General features: G+C 44.3%; 1 protein-coding gene across 7 annotated transcripts in view; it reads right to left on the bottom strand.

Moving 5' to 3' along the window:
* The window catches only part of LOC132388634 (ovarian cancer G-protein coupled receptor 1), a 79,797-nt gene that overhangs the window by 1,751 nt on the left and 63,018 nt on the right, over positions 1-15,028 (bottom strand). The window lies entirely within an intron of this gene.

Below are 15,028 nucleotides of genomic sequence, written 5' to 3'. Positions count from 1 at the left end.
TGTGCAAAACATCAATATTGCCTCTAAAACTCTGAGATACACAGCACAAAAACAGGCCCTTGGGCCCAACACATCCACATTGACTAGGGTGCCTACCTAAACTGAACCCATTATGAGAAGCATAGATAGGGTTAACCATAAAAATCTTTCTTCCAGGGCAGAAATGTCAAATACAAAAGGGTGTGCTATTAAAATGAGGGGGAGAAAGTTTAAAGGGGATGTGTGGGACAAGATTTTCTTTACACAGAAAGTGGTGGGTGCCTGGATCAAGCGACAAGAGATCGTGGTGAAACCAGATATTACAGCGGTGATTAAGAGGATTTTAGGCAGGCACATGAATATGCGTGGAATGGAGGGATGTGGATCACATGCAGGCAGAAGGGTGGTGCAGCCATCTGAGGCTAGAGGGCCTGTCCCTGTGCTGGACTGTTCTAGGTTCAATTTACCCACGAATGACCCATTTCCCACCAAACCTTTCCTATTCACGCTGGTGTCCAAATGCGTGTGGATGTGGAGAGGATGTTTCCTATGATGGGGGGGGGGGGGCGGGGGGAGTCTAAGACTAGAGAACACGGCCTCAGAATAGAGGGGTGGCCTTTTAGAATGAAAAAGAGGAGGAATTTCTTCAGTCAGAGAGTGGTGAAGCTGTGGAATTTGTCACCACAGGCAGCTGTGGAGGCCAAGTCATGGGCTACATTTAAGGCAGAGGTTTATATGTTCTTGATTAGTCAGAGCATGAGTGTGTCACAGGGAGAAGGCAGGATACTGGGGCTGAGAGGAAAATTGGATCAGCCACGATGAAATGACGGAGCAGACTTGTCGGGCGAAACGACCAAATTCTGCTCCTATGTCTAATGGTTTTAAACATTGTAATTGACCGCTTCAGGCAACTCTATGTACAGTTCACCCTCTGTGTGAAACATTTGCCCCCTGGATACCCTTTAAGTCTTTCCTCCCTCACCTTAAACCCCTGCCTTCTAAGTTTTAGTCTTCTCTATCTTAGGGAAAAGACTGTGGCCATCAATTTTATCCATAAAACTGAGGCAAAACAGTAGTCTCAGGAGCAAGACACTTGCATAACCTGGGACTGCCTGTAGTTAGCTTCAGTGATGTTGGTCAGGGTCATACAATATCCTGAGGTCAGCTTAGAAACTCCTATCTGACCATTGGGATCTTGACTCAAGGGTCCTATAATTAACATAACAATCCTGTGTGGGGAAGTGTTCATGCACTTTGGGAAAAGGAATAAATGTATCGACTGTTTTCTGAATGGGAAATGAATTCAGAAATCAGAGGTGCCAAGAGACCTCAGATGAGATAAAGATTGGCATTATTTGTCACATGTACATTGAAACATCAGTGAACCATGTCAAATCAAATCAGCAAGGGGCGGGCTGCAAGTGTCATCACACTTCTGACACCAAAATAGCAGGCCCACGACTTAACCCTAACCCCTTATGTCTTCAGAACGTGGGAGGAAAGCAGAGCACCCAGAGGAAGCCCATGCAGTCATGGGAGAACATACAAACTCCTTACAGTAGGGGGAATCGAACCCCAAATCAGAGATCACTGGTGCTGTAAGGTGATTGTGCTAACCACTACGTTACTGCACTGGCCAACTTGGTATCACAGCGGGGAAAAGAAGGCATAAAAGTAACTTGAGGAAAACATCTTAGAGATTGGACTGTTCACAGGACGTAGGGGATACCCAAAACATAGAACGTAGAACAGTACAGCAAAGTCTAGGTTTTTTACGGCACAATGAGTGCCAACCTTTTAACCTACTCCAAGATCAACCTAACATTCCCCTCCTACATGGCCTTTCATTTTTCTTTCATCCATGTGCCTATCTGAGAGTCTCTTAAATGTCCCTAATGTATCTTCCCTACCACCACCATTGGCAGGGCTTTACACAAAGCCACAATTCTCTCTGTAAAAATCCTATCCCTGATATTCACACTACACTTTCCTCCAACCACCTTAAAATTGTGCCCCCTTGTATTAGTTGTTTCAGCCCTGGGGAGAAAAGTCTCTGGCTATCTACTCGATCTATACTTCATCATCTCTACCAAGTCACTTCTCATCCTCCATTGCTCCAAAAGCAAGCCCCTGCCCCCTCAAGCTATCTTCATCAGACATCCTGGAAAATTTCCTCAGCACCCTCTTGAAAGCCTCCATAAACTTCCTGTAATAGGGCAACTAGAACTGTGCACAATACTCCGAGTGCAGCCTAATCCAAGTTTCATACAGCTGCAACATAACTTCCTTTCCCTGACCCTCACTGCACCAATCTTATCTTCACTATTTCCATTTGCTTCCCATCCTGGTCCAGTCTCCTGCCAGGTTTCTGGTGAAGCCATTAAGTCTGGAGCTACTTCGAGGATAATTATTTCCAGCTTTTCCACTTGGTTTCCCATACTCCAGCACTACAATCATTTGCTTTCAGACAGTTTTCCCATGATTTACCCTGTCTCACATTTCTCTCTGATATTCACTTCATCCATTCCCAATAGGATCAACTGACCATCTTCCTTCTGTTTCGAAATCATCTCCAGGGTGCCAAGGATTGTCAGGGAACACCAGCAAGGATTACATTCGTATTCACAGCAAAAATGTGGTGGACGCTGTCCATCACAGGCAAAGCCCTTACCACTGGACACATTTACAGGGGGCACTGTCACAAGGAAACAACATCCATCATCAAAACCCCCAACATCCAGGGCATGCTTCTTCTCACAACTACTGTCGGGGAGGAGGTCCCACACCACTAAACACAAGAACAATTGCTATCCTTCAACCTATCAGGCTCCTGAACCAGCTTGGATCACTTCAATGCCACTGCTCTGAACTGATTCTACGACCTATAGACTCACTTTATAAATCACATGGCCAGCTCTATAATGGGCACTAGCCTCCCCAGCATCAGACCACCTTCAAAAGGTGGCATCCATCATCAAGGACCCCCATCGCACAGGAAGTGCCCTCTTCTCTGCTAACATCAAGGAGGTGGTACAGGAGCCCAAAGACACGCTCAGCAAATCAGGAACAGCTTCTTCCCCCTCCACCATGGACAATGAACCCATGAATACTACCTTAGTATTTTTTCTCCCTCTCTCTTTGCACTACTTATTTAATTTATTTTATATACTTATTGTGATTTATAGTTTATATTATTATATATTGCAAATTTCACAACATATGCCAGTGATATTAAACCTGATACTGATTCACTTTCTCAGTATTATTTTTATTTACACAGCATGTCTTCTATCGCACACTGATTGTCAATCTTGGCTAAATTCTACTGAATGTTTTATTCTTTCTTTGTAAGTGCCTGCAAGAAAATATATCACAAGGTTTAAAATAATAATATATGCCTACTTTGACAATAAATTTACTTTGAACTTTTGAACTTTGAAGAGACAGGCCATTGGACCCAACTTGTCTCTTTCCTTCACCACATTGGCATGACTTGCATACTGCACGAGGGAACCATTCAATAGTATTATTGACGGAGAAGCTGAAGTCAGATTTACAGTGGAGTACGTACAGAGAGATGAGTTCTCCAAAACTGATTGGACAAAAACACAGGCAGGGATGATGTCAGTGCAGCAATGGGTGAAATTTCTGAAAGCAATTCCAAAGGCATAGGATTTACACTTCCCAAAAAGGAAGAAGTATTCTAAAGGCAAGATGACACAAGCTTGGCTAACAAGGGAAGTCAAAGCCAACATAAAAACCAAAGAAGAGGCATGTAATAGAGCAAAAATTAGTGGGAAGTTAGAGGATTGGGAAGCTTTTAAAAATCAACAGAAGGCAATTAAAAAGTGATTAAGAAGCACAAGATGAAATATGAAATCCAGACAATAATATTGAAGAGGATCCCTGAAGTTTCTTCAAATACATAAAGTGTAAAGGAGAGGTGAGGATGAATATCAGACTGCTGGAAAACGATGCTGGAGAGGTAATAATGGGGGACAAAGAAATGGTGGACGAACTGAATAAGTATTTTAGACAATAGACAGTAGGTGCTGAAGTAGACCATTCGGCCCTTCGAGCCTGCACAGCCATTTTGAGATCATGGTTGATCATCTACTATCAACACCCGGTTCCTGCCTTGTCCCCATATCCCTTGATTCCCCTATCCATAAGATACCTATCTAGCTCCTTCTTGAAAGCATCCAGAGAATTGGCCTCCACTACCTTCTGAGGCAGTGCATTCCACACCCCCACAACTCTCTGGGAGAAGAAGTTTTTCCTTAACTCTGTCCTAAATGACCTACCCCTTATTCTCAAACCACGCCCTTTGGTACTGGACTCTCCCAGCATCTGGAATATATTGTCCAATCCCTTAATAATCTTATATGTTTCAATCAGATCCCCTCTCAATCTCCTTAATTCCAGCGTGTACAAGCCCAGTCTCTCTAACCTCTCTGCGTAAACAGTCCAGACATCCCAGGAATTAACCTTGTGAATCTACGCTGCACTTCCTCTACAGCCAGGATGTCCTTCCTTAACCCTGGAGACCAAAACTGTACACAATACTCCAGGTGTGGTCTCACCAGGGCCCTGTACAAATGCAAGAGGATTTCCTTGCTCCTGTACTCAATTCCCTTTGTAATAAAGGCCAACATTCCATTAGCCTTCTTCACTGCCTGCTGCACTTGCTCATTCACCTTCAGTGACTGATGAACAAGGACTCCTAGATCTCTTTGTATTTCTCCCTTACCTAACTCTACACCATTCAGATAATAATCTGCCTTCCTGTTCTTACTCCCAAAGTGGATAACCTCACACTTATTCACATTTTGGATCAGTCTTCACTGTAGAAGATACCAGCAGTATGATTGAAGTTCTAGAATGTCAGGGGTCAGAAGCGTGTGAAGTTGCCATTACTAGGGAGAACGTTCTTGGGAAACTGGAGGGTCTGAAGGTAGATAAGTTACCTGGACTAGATGGTGTACAACCCAGGGTTTTGAAAGAGGTGGCTGAACAGATTGTGAAGATAAGTAATTATCTTCAAGATCACTAGATTCTGGAACGGTTCTGAAAGACTGGAAAATTGCAAATATCTTCAAGAAGAGAGAGAGACGGGCAAAAGAAAGGGAACTATAGGCCAGTTAATCTGACTTCAGTGGTTGGGAAGATGTTGGAGTCAATGTGTTAAGGATACTTTTGGAGTACTTGGAGGCACATGATAAAATACGCTGTAGGCAGCATGGTGCCTGACAAATCTGTTGGAATACTTCAAAGAAATAACAAACAAGTTAGACAAGGGAGAATTGGTTGATGTCGTGCACTTGGATTTTCTGAAACCTTGGACAACGTATCACACTTGAGGCTACTTAACAAGTTAAGAGCCCATGGTATTACAGGAATGATGCTAGCATGTGATAAAGATAAAGCAGTGGCTGATTGGCAGGAGGCGAAGAGTGGGAATCATAGGAGCCTGTTCTGGTTGGTTGCCGGTAACTACTGGTGTTCCACAGAGGTCTTTGTTGGGATTGATTCTTTTTACATTATGTCAATGACTTGGATGATGGAATTGATAGCTTGGTCACAAAGTTTACAGGAGGACAAAGATAAATAGATGGGCAGGTAGTTTTGAGGAAGTAGAGAGACTACAGAAGAACTTAGACAGATTATGATAATGGGCAAAGAAGTGGCAGATTGAATACAGTATTGATCATGCATTCCAATAGAAGAAATAAATGGGTAGACTATATTCTAAATAGAGAAAAAATTCAAAAGTCTGAGACGCAAAGGAACTTGGGAGTTCTTGTGCAGGGTTCCCTAAAGATTAATTTGCAGGTTGAGTCTGGGTGAGGAAGGCAAATGTGATGTTAACTTTCATTTCATGAGGATGTAATATTGAAACTTTATAAAGTACAGATAAGGCCTCACTTGGAGTATTGTGAGCAGTTTGGGGCCCCTTAAGTTAGAAAGGATTTGCTGACACCAAAGAGGGTTCAAAGGAGATTCATGAAAATATTTCCAGGATTGAACAGTTTGTCCTACGAAGAGCCTGGGCCTGTATTCACGAGAACAAAGGATGATCTAATTGAAACCTATCAGATGATGAAAGGTCTTGATAGAGTGGACGTGGAGAGTATGTTTTCTACGGTGGGAGAGTCTGGGACCAAAGGACACTGTCTCAGAACAGAGGGGCATCCTTTTAGAATGGAGATGAGGAGGAATTTCTTTAGCTAGAGAATGGTGAATCTGTGGAATTCTTTGCCACAGGCAGCTGTGGAGGTCATCTTTATGTATATTTAAGGCAGTGGTTGATAGATTTTTGATTGTTCAAGGCATGAAGGGATATGGGGAGAAGGCAGGCGACTGGGACTGAGAGGTATAATGGAGCAGACTCGATGGGCCAAATGGCTTAATTCTGCTCCTCTATCTTATGGTCTTACAAGTGCAGGGTATCATCCGCCGCAGACATTCTCAGTTCTCCCCTTTGCCATTGGCAGGAGATACAAAAGCCTGGAATAGGCTTAAGAACAACTTCTACCCCACTGTTCTCAGGGTCTTGAACAGATCTCGTGAACAATAAGATGGACTCTTGACCTCACAATCTACCTTGGATTTTGCATTTTATTGTTCACCTGCACTGCAATTTCTCTGCATTTTATTGTTTTACCTTGTTCTACCTCAATGCATTGTGCAATAATCTGATGTGTATGAACTGCACACAAGACAAGCCTTTCACTGTATCTTGATACATGAAACACAATAAACCAATACTAATGCCAATCCTCTTGGTAGAATAAGGGGTGTGACGTGCCCACAAGGTTGCAGATTGTGGCGGAGTTCATTACTGATAGGGACTGTGATAAAATATATCCCACTGTAACAAGGTAGCAGAATGTACACAGAGTGGGTGAGTTCAGTAACCATGACCCAGACCATCCAAGTCAACCAAATCCACATTGGAATGCTATTGGAAAGGTTGAAGCATATTCAGGCAATCCAGAGATAGTTTTGGTACATTACACAAGTACAGCGGGTATTTTAGAATAGTAGGCACTAGAGCATATTGTATCTCCCACTATAACAGCATTACAGTGGAAGATTTAGAGTGAGAGTCACAGGGGGTCAGGATGTTATAGTTAGGTTCTTAATATATTAACCATTTGCTGAAGAGATTTAATATTTAGGATGTGGTGGAGAGAGATTCTATATATTAGAATTACACAGTGATAGATTCAGTGTGCTAGGAAGTGGGCAGAGATTTAGTAGATCGTCACCCACCACTCTCTGTGTGAAAAAAGCTTACCTCTAACATCTCCCCCCCCCCCCCCCAAAATCACCTTAAGATTTGCCCTCTTGTATTAGCCATTTCCATGCTGGGGAAATACAAAACAATCGCTGCCCGTCTGCTCTATCAATGCCTCTTATCATCTTGTACGCATCAATAAAGTTGCCTCTCATCCTCATTTGCTCCAAAAAGAAAAGCCTTTTCACTAAATCTCAATACATGTGACAATAATAAATCAATACTAAATACTGATTGATGGGAATGGGGGGGGGGTAGTGGAGGGGAGAATAGATTACAGGAAAATTGGATTGAGACAGAAAAGATTCTGGAATCTCGAGGGAAACAGTAAGTTGCTGGAGGGTCACACAGCATCTGTGGAGGCAGAGGGATAGTCAATGTTTCAGGTCCAGACCCTGCATCAGGGGGATGGGATGGCTCTGTCCGCTGAACAGAAATGGCCCCTTATCTCACTTGCCTCTTTAAAACCATGGTCAGATCATACTTGTCCTCTTTAAAACCATGGTCAGATCATACTTGTCCTCTTTAAAACCATGGTCAGATCATACTTGTCCTCTTTAAAACCATGGTCAGATCATACTTGTCCTCTTTAAAGCCAAGGTCAGATCATACTTGTCCTCTTTAAAGCCATGGTCAGATCATACTTGTCCTCTTTAAAGCCATGGTCAGATCATACTTGTCCTCTTTAAAGCCATGGCCAGATCATACTTGTCCTCTTTAAAGCCATGGCCAGATCATACTTGTCCTCTTTAAAACCAAGGTCAGATCATACTTGTCCTCTTTAAAACCAAGGTCAGATCATACTTGTCCTCTTTAAAACTATGGTCAGATCATACTTGTCCTCTTTAAAACCATGGTCAGATCATACTTGTCCTCTTTAAAACCATGGTCAGATCATACTTGTCCTCTTTAAAACCATGGTCAGATCATACTTGTCCTCTTTAAAACCAAGGTCAGATCATACTTGTCCTCTTTAAAGCCATGGTCAGATCATACTTGTGCCCGGTTCTGGCTGCCTCATTATGGGAAGGATGCAGAAGCTTTAGAGAAGGTGAAGAGGAAATTTACTAGGATGCTTTCTGGATTGAAGAGTATGCCTTATAAGGATAAGTTGAGCAAACTAGGGCTTTTCTTTCTGGAGAGGAGAGTGAGAAGTGACTTGTTAGAGGTGCACCAGATAATAAAAGGCACAGACCAAGTGGACAGACAGAGACTTGTTGGTGAGGAATGAGATTCAGTCCTTTGCAAGGGGGGACATAGGATCAGGAGAAGTGGAGTCTGTGTGGATAGAACTGAGGAACAGTAAGGGCAAAAGGACCCTAATGGGTGTTGTCTACAGGCCACCAAACAGTAGCATGGATATTGGGTGCAAGTTGAATAGGGAGTTAACATTGGCATGTGGCAAAGGTAATATCGCAGTAGTTATGGGGGATTTCAACATACAGGTGAACTGGGAGAATCAGGCTGGTGCTGGACCCCAGGATAGGGAGTTAGTAGAGTGTCTACGGGATGCATTCTTGGAACAGCTTGTACGAGAGCCGACCAGGGACAAGACTATTCTCGATTTAGTGTTATGTAATGAACAGGATTTGATGAGCGATCTTGCAGTAAAGGAGCCATTAGGAGGTAGTGATCATAATATGATAAGTTTTTATCTGCAATTTGAGGAGGATAGGGGCAGCTCGGAGGTGTCAGTGTTGCAATTGAACAGGGGAAACTATGGAGCCATGAGGGAGGAGCTGGCCAAAGTTGACTGGACGGATAGCCTAGCAGAAAAGACAGTGGAACAGCAACGGCAGGTATTCTTGGGAATAATGCACAAGGTGCAAAATCAGTTCATCCCCCAGAGAAGGAAGGATTCAAAGGGGGGAAAGGGGCCACAGTGGTTGACAAAGGAAGTCATTTGCATAGCATTAAAAAAAAGGAAGTATGACAGAGCTAAGGTGAGTGGGAGGACAGACGATTGGGAAGTTTTTAAGGAACAACAGAACTTAACTAAAAAGACAATATGGGGAGAAAAAATGAGGTACGAACACAAGCTAGCCAGGAATATAAAAGAAGATAGCAAAAGCTTTTTTAGGTATGCGAAGAGAAAGAAGATAGTTAAGAACAATGTTGGGCCCTTGAAGAATGAATTGGGTGAAATTGTTATGGGAAACAGAGAAATGGCAGAAGAATTTAATGAGTACTTTAGATCTGTTTTCACTAAGGAAGACACAAGCAATCTCCCAGATGTATGGATGGGCCAAGGACATAGGGTAACAAAGGAAATGAAATAGATTGACATTAGGAAGGAAACGGTGATGAGAAGACTGATGGGACTGAAGGCTGACAAATCCCCAGGTCTAGATGGTCTGAACCCTAGGGTACTAAAGGAGGTGGCCCTGGAAATTGCAGATGCATTGGTAATCATTTTCCAATGTTCCTTGGATTCAGGATCAGTTCCTGAGGATTGGAGAATGGCTAATGTTATCCCACTTTTTAAGAAAGGAGGGAGGGAGAAAACAGAGAACTATCGACCTGTCAGCCTGACATCGGTGGTGGGGAAGATGCTAGAGTCCATTATTAAGGATGAAATAGTGGCATAGCTAGATAGCAGTGATAGGATTGGGCCGAGCCAGCATGGATTTACCAAGGGTAAATCATGCTTGACTAATCTGTTGGAGTTTTTTGAGGATGTAACCAGGAAGTTAGATGGGGGAGATCCAGTGGATGTAGTGTACCTCGATTTTCAGAAGACATTTGATAAGGTCCCACATAGGAGATTGGTGGGTAAAATCAAAGCTCAGGGCATCAGGGGGAAGACATTGACATGGATAGAAAACTGGTTGGCAGATAGAAAGCAAAGGGTAGTGGTGAATATGTGTTTCTCGGAATGGCAGGTGGTGACTAGTGGGGTGCCACAGGGCTCGGTATTGGGACCACAGCTGTTTACAATTTACGTCAACAACTTGGATGAAGGCATTGAAAATAACATCAGCAAATTTGCTGATGATACTAAGCTGGGTGGCAGTGTGACATGTGATGAGGATGTTAGGAGAATTCAGGGTGACTTGTATAGGCTGGGTGAGTGGGCAGATACTTGGCAGATGACGTTTGATGTGAATAAGTGTGAGGTTATCCACTTTGGGAGTAAGAACAGGAAGGCAGATTAATATCTGAACGGTGTAGAGTTAGGTAAGGGAGAAATACAAAGAGATCTAGGAGTCTTTGTTCATCGGTCACTGAAGGTGAATGAGCAAGTGCAGCAGGCAGGGAAGAAGGCTAATGAAATGTTGACCTTTATTACAAAGGGAATTGAGTACAAGGGCAAGGAAATCCTTTGCATTTGTACAGAGCCCTGGTGAGACCACACCTGGAGTATTGTGTACAGTTTTGGTCTCCAGGGTTAAGGAAGGATGTCCTGGCTGTCGAGGAAGTGCAGCGTAGATTCACGAGGTTAATTCCTGGGATGTCTGGACTGTCTTACACAGAGAGGTTAGAGAGACTGGGCTTGTACACGCTGGAGTTTAGGAGATTGAGAGGGGATCTGATTGAAACATATAAGATTATTAAGGGATTGGACAAGTTAGAGGCAGGAAATATGTTCCAGATGCTGGGAGAGTCCAGTACCAGAGGGCATGGTTTGAAAATAAGGGGTAGGTCATTTAAGACAGAGTTAAGGAAAAACTTCTTCTCCCAGAGAGTTGTGGGGGTCTGGAATGCACTGCCTCGGAAGGTAGTGGAGGCCAATTCTCTGGATGCTTTCAAGAAAGAGCTAGATAGGTATCTTATGGATAGGGGAATCAAGGGATATGGGGACAATGCAGGAACTGGGTATTGATAGTAGTTGATCAGCCATGATCTCAAAATGGCTGTGCAGGCTTGAAGGGCTGAATGGTCTACTTCTGCACCTATTGTCTATTGACTGGATATAGCTAATACAAAGGGGTATCGTTTTAAAGTGATTAGAGGACAGTATTGGGGGATGTCAGAGTAAGTCAGAGGGTGGAGAGTGTGCAGAATGAGCTGATGTGGGTGGTGGTAGAGGCAGATACATTAGGGGCAAGTAAGAGACTCTTGTATAGCCACATGGATGAAAGAAAAATGGAGGGTTATTTGGGAGGGTAGAGTTGGATTGATAGAATATAGAACACTTTAGCACAGTACAGTAAGATCAATCTACCTCAGAGTAGGTTAAAAGTTCAGCAGAACATCTTGGGCCAAAGACCCTGTACCAAGTTGTAATGTTGTGTGCTTTATGAAAAAAAGGTGCCTTTCTGCGCCTTGTGGCGCATCGGGCAGCACCCTTGCCATCTTGCCTGCTTTATCACAAGGCCAAGTTGCTGGCTCACTGCTCACCCCAGTGCAGGGAGCTAGCTGGATTCAAAGCCGGGACCTCTTGCCTCAAAATCCGGTGCAGATGCCACCTCACCACCGGCCATGTGTTCTATGAACTAAAGTGAAAATACAATGTGGGAATCAGTACACAGTGAGATCCCATGGATATTGATGGTCTGGTTTAGTTATTATGTTGTGGGATAAATACAGGCCAGTCCACCAGGAAGGACCCTCCTGCTTCAACAAAGACTGCAGTGCAAGAGTTGACAAGAACTGCAACAGGCATCAAATGAACAGCCCATCTGAGAGAAAGGGGCAGTCAACAGATGCCCTGACCAGCCATGCAACAAAGGAGGGGCAACCTGGACCCATTGTGCTGGGATATCTTCTAACTTCTTCCATTACATCCCAATGCTCCAGGGTGACCCACCCACTTCTCAGAGGTTACACCAAAAATTAGCTGCCTGAACCACCCCCCCCCCCCCACTTCCTGAGCCTAACCTTCCCCTCCAACCACTTCAGTTTCTGAGCTTGCACAGAGACCTCCCGTTTTTGGGTACCTCCTGGAGACATTCCAGCAACCCCTGTTTATCGCAAGACAGGCAGACACAATGTTGGGGGAACTCAGCAGGCCAGGCAGCGTCCATGGAAAAGACTAAACAGTTGACGTTTCAGGCCGAAGGGGGAAGAAGACAGAGAAAGAAGGTATGGTGAGGGGATGACTTAAGTACAAGGAGGCAGGTGATAGGTGAAAACAGGAGATGGGGAGGGGTGAGGTAAAGAGCTGGGAAGTTGATTGGTGAAAGAGATAAAGGGCTGGAGAAGGGGGAATCTGATAGGAGAGGACAGAAGGCCATGGGAGAAAGGGAAGGGGGAGGAGCACAGGAGGGAGGTGATGGGCAGGTAAGGAGAGAAGCTATGAGAGAAGTGAGGAGTTCAAGTTTATGGTGTCATAAGCATATATATACACAGAGTGTAAACACCATGCAAATTAGCTCTTAGCAATTGCCTTAACAGTACATAATGAGGGCAGTCATAGTAATAAAGTTAAATTAACATAAATTGCACATAATCTGCGATTTACTGTATAAACCAACAGACAATATACATAAGATGTTACGAGAGGGTGGAAATAATTGGGAACGATTCCACTGGGCTGCATTCCACAGGAACGTCTCCACTGTTTTCTAAATAAGATTCCTGGCGCGCCCCTTGGGAAGACGCTCGGTGAGGATGAACAGTCAGATGAACTGTCACCCGTGACACTATATTCAGCCAGGTAAAAGATTAAACCATCCTCCTCCCAGCCTCAGCCGGAGGACTCGATATCTCTCCCAGAGGCAACGTCATGGGCATTCTCAACACAAAAGATTCTGCAGATGCGAGAAATCTTGTGCAACACACACGTGCTGGAGGTCTCCATGGCGGGGAATAATCTGACATTGCGGGCTGAGATCCTTCATCAGGACTGGAAAGGAAAAGCCAGAAGCCAGAATGAGAAAGTGAGGCCGTGGGGAGGAGTGCATTGACAGGTGATAGGTGAGACCCGGTGAGGGGGAAGGTGGCTGGGTGGTGGAGGGGGTCATGAAGTTAGAAGCTGGGAGGAGATAGGAGATGCAAAATCCCCACCCCCACTGTCCTCCCTTCCCTGACACAACCCACCCCTCCTCAGTCCTCCAGTCACCTCGGACTCCTGCCTCATCCCTCCCCCTCTCAGTTCCGATACGGGATCACAACCCAAAATAGCGGCAATTCCTTCTCCTCCCACCCCCCCACCATAGATGCTGTTCAACCCACCGAGTTCCTCCTTCAGATTGTTTAAAGATCAAAGATTAGCTTTAAACGCCTTGTTTGTGTCAACAAACTACTGTATCTGAGGAGAGCTGAGAGCAGCCTGCAAGCGTTGCCACCAACAACAACTAACCATATATCTTGGGAATGCGGGAGGAAATCTGGGCAACCAGGGAAACCCGTGCGTTTACGGGGAGAACGTACAAACTTTCGTTTAAATAAAACAGCAACCGGAACTGAATCCTGATTTATAACGTGATTCGCCAACCGCTACGCCGTCACGCTGTCCCAATTTGAGACAATTTCACACGAAGGGAGACAGATTAGATGAGGGTATTTGTTGGTTCTGAGTCGGCACAGGGTCGCCACAAGGCTGTGTGCTTAGCCCTCTGCTCTATTCGCTTCATACTTACTACTGTGAGGCCGAGTCCTGCTCCGATGCCATATATGACACCGCTTGTTTTTGGCCGAATCAAATGTGGTGAATAATCAGCATATAGGAGGGAGATTGAAAATCTGGCTGAGTGGTTGCCACCACAACATCCTCTCACTCAATGTCAGCGGGACCCAGCCTCTGATACTTCACTTCAGGGGGAGGAACCTGGAGGATCAGAGTTGGAGCGGGTCACCGATTTTAAATTCCTGTGTTATCATTCCAGATCTGTCCTGGGATCATAACGCCGCTACAAAGAAAACACGCCACATCCTATAATTTCTTGGAAGTTTGTGAAGATCTCGCATGCCATCTAAAACCTTGACAAACTTCTACAGATGTGTAGTGGAGAGTATGTTGACTGGCCTGGTATGGAAATACAAATGCTCCTGTATGGAAGAGCCCACAAAAAGTAGTTTTATGTGGTCTAGTCCATCACGGGTAAAGCTCTCGCCACAACGGAGCACATACCACGGGAGCACTGTTGCAGGAAAGCAGAATTCATCATCAGGGACCCAAACCATCCAGGACATGCTCTTTTCTCACTGCTTCCATCAGCAAGAAGGTATAGGAGCCCCAGGACCTTCAGCACCAGGTTCAGGAACAGTTATTACCCCTCAGCCATGATGCTCCTGAACCAGAGGGGTTAACTTCACTGAATTTCACTTGCCCATCACTGACCTGTTTCTACAACCTATGGACTCACCTTCAAGAACTCTTCATCTCATGTTCTCGATGTATATTACATATTTACAGTAAATTTTTTTCTCTTTTTCTGTTCACAAAGTTTGCTTTTTTTTTTGCACATTGGATGTTGTCAATCCTACTGAACCTGGTCTTCCAACACACACAAAACGCTGGTGGAACGCAGCAGGCCAGGCAGCATCAATAGGAAGAAGCACTGTCGACGTTTCAGGCTGAGACCCTTCTGCCCAAAACACCAACTGTACTTCTCCCTATAGACGCTGCCTGGCCTGCTGTGTTCCACCAGCATTTTGTGTGTGTTGTTTGAATTTCCAGCATCTGCAGAATTCCTCATGTTTGTGTATGTGGTCTTCCATTGATTCTATTGTTTTGTGTATTTACTGTAATTGCCCGCAAGGAAATTAATTTTGGGTTGTATATGGAGACATACATGTACTTTGATAATAAATTTACTTTGAACTTTGAAGTCAGGAAGGGTGTTACAGAAATGCACCTTGTTC

The sequence above is a fragment of the Hypanus sabinus genome, chromosome 2, assembly GCF_030144855.1.
Source record: "Hypanus sabinus isolate sHypSab1 chromosome 2, sHypSab1.hap1, whole genome shotgun sequence".
Classification (NCBI taxonomy): Eukaryota; Metazoa; Chordata; class Chondrichthyes; order Myliobatiformes; family Dasyatidae; genus Hypanus; species Hypanus sabinus.
This window is presented reverse-complemented; position numbering and strand designations above follow the sequence as displayed.